The following is a 16,157-nucleotide window of genomic DNA, read 5'->3' on the forward strand; positions in this document are numbered from 1 at the left end:
AATTGAACGACTCTTTAACTAGTTTCATTTGAACTAGTTATGGATAAGAGGAATATGGTTGATATGAGAGTTATCATATGGCTAACTTCGGTTGACCATTGTTGAGCCAACATGGGTGTACACGTTTGGATACGGTTCATAAACCTAAATGATGGTACGTTTCATTTGCGTGTAACAAGCTAAGTTCGATCTAATGGTTGAAAGATATTAGCTTGGTTGAATCAGGTTTTTCATCTAACGGTGAATATTGAATGCTTTGTTACCAAGGTAACTTAGATTTCAAACCCTGATTTGAAAACTATATAAAGGAGGACTCTAGAAACTGGGAAACCTAATCCTCACACCTCATTGTGTTACTAGTTGCATAAGCTAGAGTCGATTCTCCTTTAACCTTAGGTTTTCCTAAACCTTGTAGGTTAACGACTTGAACGACTTCATTGGAATTGTGAAGCCAGACCCAACTATTTCTCTTGTAGTTGCGTGTTCTGATCTTGCCTGATTCTGTCGTTTGAGTACCATCTTCTCTAAGATTTTATCGAGATTAATTTCTACGATAGGCAAGATAAAACGTGATCTTCGTCTCATCTTTTATGATTCCACAATATCTAGTTTTGCCGTCATACGATTTAGATTATTGTGAGGTGATTGATAATACTAAGTTGTTCTTCGGGAATATAAGTCTGGTTTATCAATTGGTTCATGTTCACCTTGATTTATCAAAAGACGGAACAAAAACTCTCGGGTATTTCTGTGGGAGACAGATTTATTCAATCCTATAGATTTTTCTGTGTGAGACAGATTTGTTTATCAAGTCTTCGACTTTGGGTCGTAGCAACTCTTGGTTGTGGGTGAGATCAACTAAGGGAATCAAGTGCGTAGTATACTTCTGGGATCAAAGACGTAAGGAGCGTAACTGTACCTTGAATCAGTGTGAGATTGATTAGGGTTTAACTACAGTCCAGTCCGAAGTTCATTGGTAGTAGACTAGTGTTTGTAGCGGCTAGGGCTGCACATGGTCCGGTACGGCCCGGTTCTCTTATGGAACCGGTCCCTGTACTTGGTGTTGACCGGTACCTCATTTTGAGGACCGGTACCTGTACTTGTACCTGTACCTACGGTACCGGTCCAGTACAAGTCCGGTACCGGGTTTTTACCTGAAAAACATTACTACATACTAAAACAACATTTCCATAACTTTTCTGAATTTTCAGACACACATTAACATACCATTAAACCAACAAAATTATCAAAGTATAAAACTAATTGTTCAAAGTTACATACTTAGGTTCAAAGTTCAACATTACAAATAGTAAAAACAACACTTAAGTCCAACATTACATAAGTCTACGACAAGAAATGAAATGCAACATGCAAAAAAAAGGATGGGGGACTTCTCAAACAATGGCATTGGATGTACAACCTGCACTTGCAATCCTAGGCCACACATCTGCACATTCCCCTCCAATAAGGCCAGTGATAGCACAACCTCAACCTGTGTGTATTACAACCACAAACAGCAAGCAAATACATAAAAAGTTAAGAACTATAGTTGAATTTCTATTTCTTAATTACTTTGTGTAGATTGAATATTTTCAGTCTATTCATTTCCGTACATTACATAGTGGCAATGAGAATTTGATGTAGAAATGAATCCAAACTATGTTTCAACAAGGAAAATAAGTTTTCTTAATATGCAAGACAGCAAGAGAGAACAAGATAAAGAAAGTTACCAACCTTCCATTTTTTAGCAAGGAATGAACTTCAAGCTTTTAGGAGATTTTCAATTATGACCGCAACAGGAAAAAAAAAAGATAAACAAGAAAGTAAGTACCAATACAAGAAAAGTAATTACTATTTAAGAAAATAAAAAAGAAGAAAAACTAAAGTAAGTACCTGCCACATCTTCACCATCATCATCAGGTACATAATCACATAGAAGATCAAGAGCAATGGGTTTTTGTAAAAAGTTTTTGTGTACAGAGCAATGGATTTATGTAAAAAGCATAAAAATTGACAGTTGCATCGAAGAATACCTATAAACACTTCACAAGACCTCTAGCATATTTCCAATATTCTTTATAAGGAGCATGTGTCTGTTTCTTCTTATTCTTCTTCTTTGCGTTGTTCTTGCCTCTTGGATCTAACTCCTCAACCCCTTCTTCCATATCCTCAACCTCTTCATCGTCTTCCATATCCTCAACCACTTCTTCCATGATATCATCACTAGCTATAGCATCCTCAATATCAACATCACTAGGTAAAACAGATTCCTTGTCTTGCTCAAAAATAAACCTCTGTTGAAAGTCCTTATCAATCTGTGCTAACATTGCAAAAACTTGTTCATATCTTTCAGCAGAATCTAACATCAAATAAGTGCTAATCCATCGGGTGTACACATCTAAAGTCATAGCTTTCTTGTAATATACCTTTTCTAGGGAAGCACATTGTTTAAACTTTTTATACCTAGAAGGAGAACTAAGAACATATTTTACAACTGACCTTATCCTTTTAAATGATTCATTAAAGATCCGTACTGCATCTTTTATGACAAGAGCAAGAACATGGGCTGCACACCTCACCTGATAACAAATAATCAAGAAAAAGTAGTCAGTTATAGACTTCACAATGAAAAGAAGAAAAAATTGAGATAAAGAGATAAAGGATTTGATGTTTCATTCATGAGCACAAATGCATAATCAAAAAAGAAAAAATTTGAGAATCTTACATGTAAATATTTATCCCTAATTGGTGATCCTGTCCAGCTAGTAACAACTTGCTTCAGATGATCCATAGCTACTGTGTTGGCGTTGACATTGTCTAGAGTGACACCAAATACATCTTCTAGACCCCAATCCTTCAAACAATCCACCAGCTTCTCACTAATTGCATTACGTGTGTGACCTTCAACTTGACTAAACATGAGTATTCTTTTCTGCAGTTCCCAGTTCTGATCAATGTAGTGAACGGTTACATAAATATAATTAAAATTATTTGGTGATGTCCATGTGTCAGTTGTCAAAGATACCCTCTTCTTAGATTTCAAGAAGTAAGTTTTTAGGTTATTCTTCTCATCTACATACATCTTTAACATATCCTTATAAATTGTCATACGTCCTGGAACCTTGAACCTAAGCTGTGCCTCTTGCATCATTGCCACAAAGCCTGACCCTTCTAGTTTTCTAAAAGGTATTTCATCCTTAATTACCCACTCAACAAGACGCCTTCTTAGCCTATCATAACTGTAAGTATGAGTAATAAGTTTACCATCCTGACCTGGTTTTGGGGGTGGCATCAACAGAGATTGTTGTCCCTTATCTTTCTTAGACATCTTCTTGTTAGGATTTCCTAGACATCTATTCAAATGATTTCGTAATCCAGAAGTGCCATTTACGTTATTGTGAGCAGCATATGTCTTGTGGAAATGATGGCATTCAGCTAGAGTATCATTTATCCTAGTCATTTCCAACCAAACTTCAGATCTCACTTTGTCGTGCTTCTTTTTGCTATCAACAACTTCAACTGCTTCAGTTGTACTTGTTGGAGTTGCAGTTTCAGCTTCATTTGTGTGATATGCAGCTTGAGAGGATGATCCAACTTCTGTTTGTTGAGTTGTACTTGTACTTGGAGTTGCATTTGTAGTTGGAGTTTCATTTGATGTGGTCATCTAACAAACATAAAAAAGAAACACAATGTTAGACTGAGATAATGTGAATACCCTAATTATGTAAGGAAAAACACTAACTATCGAAAAGCAAGAACAAACAGTAACTTACTGAATTAACATGCTTCCCACAAATACAAATCTCAAAACACAAACATTCATTCTCCTTTACAAACACTATTAGAATTTAAAATTGCTAGTTCTATGAGAAGTCATGTTAAAAAATACTGAAAGATTCCTAACAGTTATGGATTCCATGATCTGGTAAAGTAGTTGGTTAAGCTATCTAAAATTGAGTTTCACTGCGGCCCCTTTATTTTGTTTTCTTTTTCCTACCTCTTCCAATGTTTCTTCTCTCTGCTTAAACTAGTAATTAGTAAATGTTAAAACGACAACCCATTTGGGTGTTAACCCCAGACTTCTGCTCTTTTCTAGTATAGCTCATATTGGTATTTTGTCCAAGTTCCTTTTCATTAAAGTTATGCTAATTGTAATTATCAATCGGACTCTAACAACTCACTTGAAAATTACTTCTGAAATTGAGTGAAGTACTTGTATATGTACTATCTGCTCTAATACTGGACACTTAAGGCACAGGGTGCATCATCACATTTAAGGAATACCTAAATTGGTATATTGGGTGGATCAATCACATTAATATCCACTGTATTACATTTACAAACACTATTAGCAACAGAAGTTATATACCAAATTGAATGGTCTATTGTTACAGTCTTACAAATCAATGATTCTAAAGCAAGTCCAACTAGCTAAGATTATAATCAAACCATTACAGAAACAAGTCAAACAACCTAAGTCCCATTACTTTCACCCCTACAAAACAACTTGGTAATTGAAATTTTAAATCAAATCATACCCATAATCTGAAAACTCCAATAATCAAATATATAATCATCCATGAGACGAATGAAGAAGAAGAAGAAGTAAATTACCGGTGACAGATTGATAGATTGATAGACGAAGAAGAAATTGGTAGCCTCAACACTTCTCCTGCTTAAGTATAAATTATAAACACTAGGGTTAGTTGATTAATCAAGCGATGTCAATTTCTAGGGTTTGGTTTTAAAACAGAAACAAAAAGGAAATCGATTTACCTTTTGGGTAACTACTAACTAAGTAACTAGTAAGACTTGATGATGATGGTGAACGTGAATCGGTGATTGGTGAGCGTAGTTCATAGAAATTATATGAAGAGTGAAGGGCAGCAGTCGCTGCTCTGCAGAGAAAAAAAAACGAAGAAGAAAAATGAGAGTGAAAGAGACTCGAATATTAAGATCTAACGGTTGATATTAATCGGTTCTTTTGGTATGGTTCCTGTCGGTAACCCCCTCAGAACCGGTGCTTGTACCGATCTACCCCGGTTCCTAATTCTCAGTTCCGATCCTTGTCCCGTTTACTCCAGTACCGGTGCGATTCCGGTCCGGTTCTTTCAATTCCAGTCCGGTTCAGGGACTACGGACCGATTCTTGTGCATCCCTAGTAGCGGCTTAATACAGTGTGGTGTTCAGTCTGGACTAGGTCCCGGGGTTTTTCTGCATTTGCGGTTTCCTCGTTAACAAAATTCTGGTGTCTGTGTTATTTCTTTTCCGCATTATATTTTGTTATATAATTGAAATATCACAGGTTGTGCGTTAAGATCAATCAATTGGAATATCCAACCTTTGGTTGTTGGTTTACATTGATTGACACTTGAACATTGGTCTTTGGTACCTTTCAAGTTAACTCCTCTTATATTCAATCGGGATCCCAGATTTCTATTTGCTGATTGCGGGTTGAATTAAGAGTTAGAGATATTAAACTCTTTGGTATACTTTTATCTAGATTGAGTCTGACTGTCTAGTTGATTCTCTAGAAAGTGTATTAGAGTAAGTCCTCTCATATTGCCAAACAAATTGTTGGGTGTGGTTGTTAGACCCCCGCTTCTCATAACTCTCTGAAGGCGTTTTTTTTTTTTTTTTGGTTGTAAGTAAGGCTCTAACTTCTGATTGTATTTAAATATATCGCTAAACAACACACTTGTAATTTAGATAGTTATGTATAATATGAACCTCTAAAGTTTAGTTATAATCTTGACTTGTTTTGCATATAAAAGCTCATTTTAAGGTAGTCTTTTAGATTCATACCTTAAGATTTGGGTTTAGTGTCCTAATTAATGATTATTGGAAAAAGGGGCGCTACACGATAGTTGTGTTGTTTGTGAATATTGTTATTACAAATTTTATATACACTTAAACATATAACAAAATCCTCATTATCGGGTGGTTTTGATAACACTTTTCAATGTTTTTAATAGAACTTTTCAACAAATTTGTTCTTCAGCATTATCTGGTGGTCTTGATAACACTTTTCAACAAAATTCTTCTTTAGCATTATTTGGTGGTCTTAATAACACTTTTCAACAAAATTCTTCTTCAGCATTATCTGGTGGTTTTAATAACACTTTTCAAAAAAATTCTTCTTTAACATCATCTGGTGGGATTATCAACAATTCATCTGCATCGGGCTAAATAACCAAGCAGATTATCGAAGAAGGTCTCCCTCCCAAATTGAATTTCCAAATCCTCCTGAGATACCAAAATGCACTATCAGTGGGCTAGGGCCTTCTTCTACTCCCTCTTCATCCTCGACAGGTTCCAAGACACCTTGGACCATGGCCACATAATTTCAGTACGCAGTGTTGGCAGTTAGTTTGTTCTTTATCTTCTATGATTTTGTGTATGCCTGGTGCAACAAAAAAGGAGAACAAGGCAATGGAGCAGCACCAACACCAACCACGTGCTTGTGGTACTGCTCAACTCAGGTGGTTGTACAAGTTATTCGGTCAATGAGGAGAAGGGAGTCGTCATCAGCCGGTAATGTTGTCACAACATCTCACCAATTCTTCTGTTGTATCTTCTGCTGTCTAATAATTGTTTCTTTGTCTGTGTTCCACAATCAGTAATCATCAATTTTTATTTTTCATTGGACAATGTTGGGGATGGCCTTTATGGATATGTATTTTTCATTGAACCGGGTGTTTATGTAGTTATAACAAATATAAATAAAAAAATGTTTATCATATCTCTCTCTCATTGCCAATGTTTTTTTCTTTTTTATTTCTTTTGTTTAGATCAGAAAGTTTTCTTAATTGAATTGTCGTCTTGATTTCTGTCAAATTAATCATCTGTCTCATGTTATTGGGTGTAGATTTGGAATTCCAGGTACGATTGATAATTGATTTTTTCAATAATGTTAAGTTGTGTTGCTAATTTCTTTGTTTCATCTCTTATATGTTCATTTATCTAATCTTGATTTTTTTATCCGCGTCAAGAAAATCAAAACATATAGGAGAAACTCCACTAATTAATACTCGATTATTTAATAAACTTTCTTAAATAATATTTTTAGCCGGTTCCGAGTCGGGGACAACGTACCAAATTAATAATTTGCTAAAATTATAAAAGAATACATTTTAGATTATCTATGTAGACCCCATGTGAAATATAAATTAATAATTCATTACATATATATTCAATATATTAATGATTTATGAAGATTTTCTTGAAAAATGATTCAGTTATCTTCCGTATTTTTTGCTAAAATCAATTTCACATTGAATTTCATCTCTAATATTTCTTATCATCGTAAGAATTTCTGGTGTTGTTGGATGATTGCATCTAGTTTGTTTATTCTTGAGAATCTTCTCTTCTGATATAAGATTCACTCAAACTAGATCGAAGTATCGACGGGATCTTTAAAACTGTCGTTAGATCTAAAGACATCTTGTGATAATCCATTGTTAACAGACTTCGTTATGTGCGTGACTGATCACAAGAGATTCAAGTGGTGTTGTGCAGGTTATTGAAGATTAAAGAAGATTTGAAGACGAGGAAGATTTCTTATTGGTTTTCGTATCTTGTGAATTTTGTGCACAAACCTTGATCGGCTGGGATCCAACTAGAATCATATTTATTCGATTGATTAGTTGCGTGAGATCGTCATTCTCAATATATCTCTTTGAGATTTATTTTGATTGAGTGCGAATCTATACTTGACTATTTCGATAGTTAAAGTTAGATTGATCTAACCAGACAAAGGAGTTTATTAGATTAAATAGAAGAGCCTTTGTCAACGACTCATATATATCTTATAGCAAAGATTGATTAGAGTGGTTACCAAATAGATTCTTCCTTTGTTGTTTGGAATACGATCCAAAGAACTTGTTGTTCTCGTGCGTGAATCTAGAAGTCGAAGGCGCAGGGATACTGAGGGAACTATGTAGCTAGGGGTAGTCTGCTTGGTCTCAACTATACGAAGTTGGTTTAGATTTTGTATAAGGGCTTAATTATGAGAGTATTCAAAACTGGACTAGGTCCCAGGGTTTTTCTGCATTTTTCGGTTTCCTCGTTAACAAAATCTTGTTGTGTCTTTTACTTTAATTTCCGTATTATAATTGTTTATTATAATAAAGTAAAATACACATATACTTTAACTCCGCATTACTTGATAGTGATCCTATTGAGTTTGGTTATTACCGAACCTATTATCAAGTAACATACTTCGTTGTTTAATTGATTGTCTCGATCTTGTTTCCATATTCAATCACACAAGTTATCTTATTCTCGTATTGTCTCGATCTTGTATCCACAGACGATCACACGAAGTGTGAACCGAATTGTCGTATTGTCTCGACTCTGTTCATAGACGATCACATTCGGTAGAGGACTTATTGGTTGAAACAAAACGATTGTGGTGTATTTGGGTACCCTCGTCTTTTCATGGAGCTTGTTCACTAATGTTGATTATTTTGATAATTGTGGGATCCAAATATCGAACCAATGATCATAGTGAAACCTAACCCCGTGGATACGTCGCACAGTCTTTGATTATTTCGCAAGAGAGGGTTAGCACAATTGGTCAGGAGGGATGAATGCAAGCAGCAGGTCACGGGATCAATTCTTGCTTCTTGCATGTTTATTTTTATTATGCGAAATTTATACAGAGTTTCCTCTTACACAGTTGGAATTTGATTATTTCGCAAGAACTTTGATTATTTCGCAAAAGAGGCTTAGCACAGTTGGTATGGTGCGAGAAAATCCAAGAAGCAGATCAAGGGTTCAAATCTCACTTCTCACGCTTCTTTTTGTTGCACGAAATTCATACATTTCAAGGCATTTATTCACTTCTCTGATAACAACAACGACTCACATGAAAGATAAGTACCACTTCCTTGAACATTTTACTTTATACTAAGAACGAATAAAAAGATTTTTGATTTGATTTACAAAAAACGATTCAATCGCACGATAACAAAAATTTCAAGATTACAAAAATTACTAAGATTTCAAGATAAAAAAAAAAATTACAGAAAATAAAAGATTTTTGATTTGATTTACAAAGATTTCAAAGATTTCAAGATTTAAAAGATTACTAAGATTTCAAGATTACAAAGATTTCAAAATTACAAAGATTGCGAGATTTCAAAATTACAGAAAACTGAGAAAATTCAATTTACATATTTCTCTAGAATATTTCTTTTCCAGAGAATAAAAAGATTTTTGATTTGATTTACAAAACGCGATAGAATTGCAGAATTACAAAGATTTCACAACTACAAAGATTTCAGAGTTACCATGTATTAGAATTTCTCTTGAATACTTATTTTGATTCAAATGATATGATATTATGAGAATGAAAGAATGAATGAAAGAGATGACATAAATGAAAGAATGAATGAAAAATATGACAGAAATGAAAAGATGAATGAGAGAATAAAGAAACGCGAACATTTTGCAGAAACAAAGAGACGCGAAAATTTCGCAGAAACGCGAATAAAATTTCGCAGATAGGGGGGAACCTTTATGGCGTACACCCTAGTTCGCGAATAAAATTTCGCAAGAGGCAAATGTAAGACCTAAAGTACGTCATATAAGGGGGTACCTATTGCATGGCTCAGTGAAAGGTTACACCGCCCCTGGAACCTGAGTCATGGAGATTTGGGGTCAATAAAGCCCATCCGGGAGAGGCACCCTGGATTCTCAGCTTAAGCATATGACTTAGGTTGGGCGACTAAGATAATAAGGACTCTCCCAAGGAGTGAAGAATCTGATCAAGGCGCCGAGGTACACGGTTGAGTCAAGAGTGCCAGGGGCGTTTGAAGCGTCCTTGCCATTCTTGACAAGTCTTGGCTTATACTGCACTCGGCCCGAAGAAAACCCCACTTAGGGTGCAGTATCGTAACCATAAGCCCTATAGGTAAAAGGGATAAGAGGCTGCGAAAACAACTGGTTATTTTTAAGACCGGATGAGAGGATCTAACCTTGTATGGTAGAAGTACGCCTCCTTGAAGGGGCAACCAGGGGGAGATAAGGGAGGCACCCTCCATTAGGGAGCTGATAAGTGTCTTAAGACGCAAATGTCATGAGGCTTTTTACTCGCAAGGGTATTAAGGCTTGTCATATTTGTGCAACAATCCTGAAGAGGCAATAATACTATAGAAAAAGATAAGATGAGATCAATGGGTCATTACATGAAAGTGTGAAGACGTCCTGCGATTTCGTCGCAAGACGGCAATGTCATGGGGCTTTATTTTCGCAAGAAAATTTAGGCCTGTCATATTGTGGCAACAATCCTGAAGAGGCAATAATACAAAAGAAAAAGTTAAGGCAAGATCAATGGGTTTTTGCATGAAAGTGCAAAGACGTCCAGCGATTTTGTCGCAATGACAAGAGGTGGCAAAATAAAACCTTTAACTAGGAAGGCAAAATAAGACCACATAAGAAAATGAGTAAGCAAGTAAGCTTTCGAGAATGATTATATGTAAGAAAACAAGCTTGCGAATATGTACATGGAAATGAAACTGAGGCAGTGAAAATGCCGCATACTTGATATTATGATCATACTGTTGTGAGATACTAATAGTGCAGGAAAGAGGAAAGATGAAACACAAGTAAGAACTTGTGAGGAACAATAAATACACGAAGAGGAATGCATACACTAAAGAAAAAGCCAGAGAAATGAAGAATGGAAGCAATTTAAAGCTACATCAATTTTAGACGGCAAAATGAGCTAAGTAACACAAACATTAACTATACATTGCAATAGATAAGCATTCTCATCATACAAGCATCATACTCGCATCATAAAAGCATTGCACAAGCATTTCATGGCATAAACATTGCATACACATTTCATAACATAATCATCACATAAGCATTAGATTCGCAGAGTTATTCAGAATTTCGCAGAATTATTCAGAATTTCGCAGAGTCATTCAGAATTTCGCAGAATTATTCAGAATTTCGCAGAATTATTCAAAATTTCGCAGAATTATTCAAAATTTCGCAGAGTTATTCAGAATTTCGCAGAATTATTCAGAATTTCGCAGAATTGTTCAGAATTTCGCAGAATTGTTCAGAATTTCGCAGGATTATTCAGAATTTCGCAAAATGATTCAGAATTTCGCAGAATGATTCAAAATTTCGTCAAATGTGTCAGAATTTTGCAGAATGTGATTATTCCGAACGATATGATTATTTCGCTCAATTATTTCACACAATTATACACAACTTGAAGAGATTATACTATCACATGAGCACAACACATGAGACAGAGGCAAGATAAGAATGAGGAAACAATTCGCATATTCAACATTTTCTCAAAGATTCTACCCTTATAAATAAAGAACATAGGCAACTATGGATTACCAAGAAAACATTTTATGTTCTTTATCTTCTCGGCAAGAATCACCAAAAATGGAGTAATAATTTCGCATGAATAGAAGAAATACTTATTATTCTCATTCAAGGACGAATACTTCTTATATTTTGAGAATTGAATATTTCTTATACTTCATCGAGGATACTTCATGCTTCTTATACTTTTTCAAGGATACTTCATACTTCGCATACTTCAAGAGATGATACTTCTTATTTACTTCGCAACGTTCCAGAACTTCACAAAATAATAGAGGCAAGTACGTACTTTTCAAGTCCAGTATTCTTTCGCTCGTTCCTTCATCAATAAAGATTAAAGACTACTCCAACAACTTCAACAAGACGGATTTTTCCTTAAAGATTGCTCTTCAAGCAATATTCAAGGAAAAAAGAGGCAAGATGTAGGATCCAAATATCGCACAATAATAAGATCTCGCGAGAATGTAGGGAAGCTTGCGAGAGAACGTAGCGTGTGTGCAAATTAAGATCCAACGTGAGCCTGCGAGAACATCGCACGGTGATTCCGAAATTAGGGGAAATATTAGTTGTATCCCACCACATATGAGCTGTCATCCACTATGTAAATATCTATATAAAGAGAAAGGTAGGAGAGAGAAAAGTAACTGGTATTATTATTATCTTCTTATTCTTCCCCAAAAACCAGAGAGAGAGCTCCAAATACTCATTAATGGAGCCTCAATGTAATTCAATGATCATAGGGAAACCTAACCCCGTGGATGTAGATCAAATTGATCGAACCACGTAAATATTGTGTCTTATTTTCTATTTTCATTATTTTTATCTTTATTTTCATATCAAATAAGTTTAGATCTAGAAATCATAATCATGATAATACAAGGGGTGTGTTGTAGGATTTCCTGCAACTAAAATAATCATTATTTTGGTTTGATCTTTGACCAAAAGAGTTTGTATTGATTCAACAGAAGATCCTTTACTCTACCTTATCTCGGATCTAAAGATTGATTTTGGAGATTAATAAGTGATACTGCAACATATTTAGTTCTTTGTTGTTTAGTGGTACGTGATAGACACATTTTTGTGTCTACTTTGTCCTCAATTTATGTATTGTTGGAACTCTATTTTTGTACTAATATTGTGTTTTTATGTATTTTTAGGAAATAAACATTTTTGCAAAATTCGGCTCGAAAAGTTGATTTTGGCACTCGGAGGACAAGTGTTATTCGGACTCTCGCTTTTGGATAAGGGGTAACCTAATTACTAAGGGGCACCCCAGGTCACCCCCAAGGCATCTTCTATTCGCACCCCAGTTCAGGATAGGGGGCATATCATCTTCAACATTCAAATTCGTGTTTTGGCGGGAAAACCATTTTCACTCCTGACAGATTTTCAATCAGCAAAATGAAGGTGTTCTAGTGCGATTCAATCGCTGAAAATTGGTGAGAAGTTGTGATTTAACATGGAAAAGTTGTTGTGAGTGTTATCTTAGCTCAAATTAGGATAGAATTGGATAGCCAATTCACGGGCTCAAAACAGGAAAAACACATGCAGAAGAGTTTCTCTATGACTTCTGGAAGATTTTGTGTGTGTTCTGCTCGTGTTTCATGCATCGAGCAACCTGTTGGAGCATGTGTAATCGAATTGGAGCGTGCTGGACCAGAGAAAACGCGTGAAAAGCTAAAACAGGAAAGAAAATATCCGAAAATATTTTCTTTCACTGCCGAGGATTTGTGGAGTTATGGAGGAGATTCGATGCATGCTTCGGGTTTAAATAGAGTCCTTGGAGGTCAGAGAAAGGGGTTGTCGAGAGTTTGGGGTCGATTGGGAGACCACAGGGAGGTTGCAGAGGCGAAGAGAAGAACTGCAGGAAAGTTTCCTGCTGTTGTTGAAGAAGAAGGAGAAGACGAAGAACAGACGTCCCAGGACCGTCGTTCTTCAACAGTGTCAACAGCAGCAGCTAAGTATCGTTGTTTTACAGCAGTACATTTCTATCGTTTATTTCTGGACGCCTTTTGTGGGTCGTAGATTCACTGTTTTATAATTTTTCACTCTTTTAATCAAATTTTGAGCATCAATTATGTATTTTGAGAACATGATTAATATGACGAGTTAAACCCCAAGCACTGGGACGACGGAGGAGGCCGTGTTTCATCCATGTGGTAATTTAAATTAATTCTTTATTTACTTTTTGCACCAATTTTAATTGAACTAAGATTTTAATTAGTTATTTGTGATTTTATTTGATGGAGCATGCTTAGTCTTAGGGATTCTTGATGCGCCATGCTCATAAAATACAAGTAATATTTTATAGAATCTACTTTGGCAAAGAATAGAGTTAATATTTGTTTTGTTTTGAACTATAATCGCCTAGAATTAAATTCTGAACCACTTGAAAATGAAAATTGGCCGAATCTTTAGTCCCAGTTTCTCGCACCAGTGTTAATATTTTTATTGTATATATTTATCTTTTTTATTAAGTTTAAAAAATTATCTTTCACAAGTCCGAGAGTTTGAACCTCATTACTACAACCCACAAAAAATCATTAATCAGTACGATTTAAAGGAGTTGAAAGCGGAAGTCTTCACAACTAGTGAAGAAAATTAAGATAATGAAATTTGTTTTGGGATTCACGTGCATGGACCAAATTAGTTGTAGGCGCAGAGATACTGAAGAAACTAAGTATCGAACGAGTGTTTACTTGGTCTCAACTTTGCGAAGTTGTGGTAGTCAATTTGTATAGCATCTTAATTCTAAGAGCATTCAAAACTGGGCTAGGTCTCGGGTTTTCTGCCAGGCATTTCCTCGTTAAAAAAATCATGTGTGACTGTGAGATTTACTTTACTTTCGCATTACATTATTTATATTAAAGTAAATACACTTGTAGGGTAATCCACTTGGTATGATCCAATAATAAGTTCGGTCCCAAACTTTGACTACATACCAAGTTACATCTTATTGAAGTAATTTTTTTGCCGTTATTGTTTTGGTAGAATTACACAAGGTGTGGCCATATAGGTTGATATCTAAAAGATTGAGTGTACTCGGTACCCTTGTTATCTCAATAATATCAAGTTATCAGTGTCGTCGAAACGACTATTGTATATCATTCCTTAGTGATACTTTGATCATAGTATAATAACCAAGTCACCAATACGAAAGTATTTGTAACAAACTAACTTCGTATGATATGTTTTCAATGAATATAAACTTGAAAGAACGAAAGATACAAACTGAACAAGTCAAGCTTTTAATTATCAACCTCGAATTGAAGGATGTTGTCTTCGTTATCTTTGATACCTATTCAGTTCTTCATGAGTAACTAGAGAAAGTCTCAACATTTCTATTTTCCTAGTCTAACCTAAAGAGACTCTGAGTTTTGGAATTAAACTTGATATACAGACGCTTGGTGGGTTCTACCAAGAAATACCCTACAATTGTCGTTGCATTACTCTTTTTAAAGAGAATGCAAGACTTCTCAATGCGACCAACTTCTCCAAAATGATAACAATACTTATCAGATTCAGAAATTCTCAAGGGATTCACCTTGTTTTCAAGTTGATCAAGACGATGCAAGAATTCAAGAATAAGTTTGATGGCACCAAAAATATCTCCGTATATAGACATTCCTTAAAGAAATTTAATGCCAATATTTTAAGACAACGAACCTGATATTCTTGACAAATGAATTTTTAATTTTTGCCTTTTTTTAAGGAGCATTCCTTTTTCCTATAGATTTCTTTTCACCAACTATCAAGTTTGGAACTTTAGTTGAGATGATAGCATTTAAGGGGATGAGAGCATCAATTGATTCTTTAGACAAAAAACTCCGACGAATCCATAAGAAATCCCGGTATACGTTGTAGGTGAACGAGACGAGCTTCCCGAAATAATTTCCCGTTAAGGTAAAATCTTTGGACCACTACAAACACAGACTAATTAGGTCCTTACAGTGCTTTTCTACTCTGATACCAATTTTTTTAAATTGAGAGGGTACCTAATACACCACCAACTTTTTCGTTCACGAACCTGTATGGAAATTTCCTTGTACAATCAACTAGTATATAAATTAAAATATATTTGTACCTGATTATAAAGCAAGGTCAACCTATTATGTACTCAAACTGTACATGAACTGAATTCTAACAAGGTAAGTTATCAAATGTATATTTTATAACAAGAATTCACATGAACAAGTCTTGTAGGTTCTTTACTTTTGAGTTAAAAATTATATAGGTTGATCAACATACTACATGTGATATTTCAATTATAAATATAAACACTATTAGGCATAAAGAAATAACACAAGGTACTAGAAATTTTCGTAACGAGGAAACTACAATCTTATAGAAAATCCTCGGAACCTCGTCCATCATGAACACCACACTGTATTAAAATACGATGATCAAGGTAAGATTCCAAATAACAAAGATCTATCAGGTAAAAAAATAATGTGATTGGGTTTCACGAGTTTCAAGTGAAGCCTTAAAAGTTGTAACCTAATTATGTTTCTCAAGGAAATATAGGTTTATGGAGGCAAACTCTTACAAAAGAAAAAATGCACAACATGCAAGGATTGAGAATCCTTGTTCCAGAGAGTCCTTATTCATAATGATAAATAAGGCTAGGTTGCTAAAGGTTCAAACAGTTATTACTTGCATTTCTAAGTAAGTTCGTGAACTAATTTCCATATTTACGAATTTCTTTGATCCCAAGTACTTTCAATACTGCTTAAATTACTTTTTTCTTGGTCTGAAGTAAACTTGTTTCTATAGTTAGAACATTCTAGAAATAAAGTTATTTC

This window comes from Papaver somniferum, chromosome 2, assembly GCF_003573695.1.
Source record: "Papaver somniferum cultivar HN1 chromosome 2, ASM357369v1, whole genome shotgun sequence".
NCBI lineage: Eukaryota > Viridiplantae > Streptophyta > Magnoliopsida > Ranunculales > Papaveraceae > Papaver > Papaver somniferum.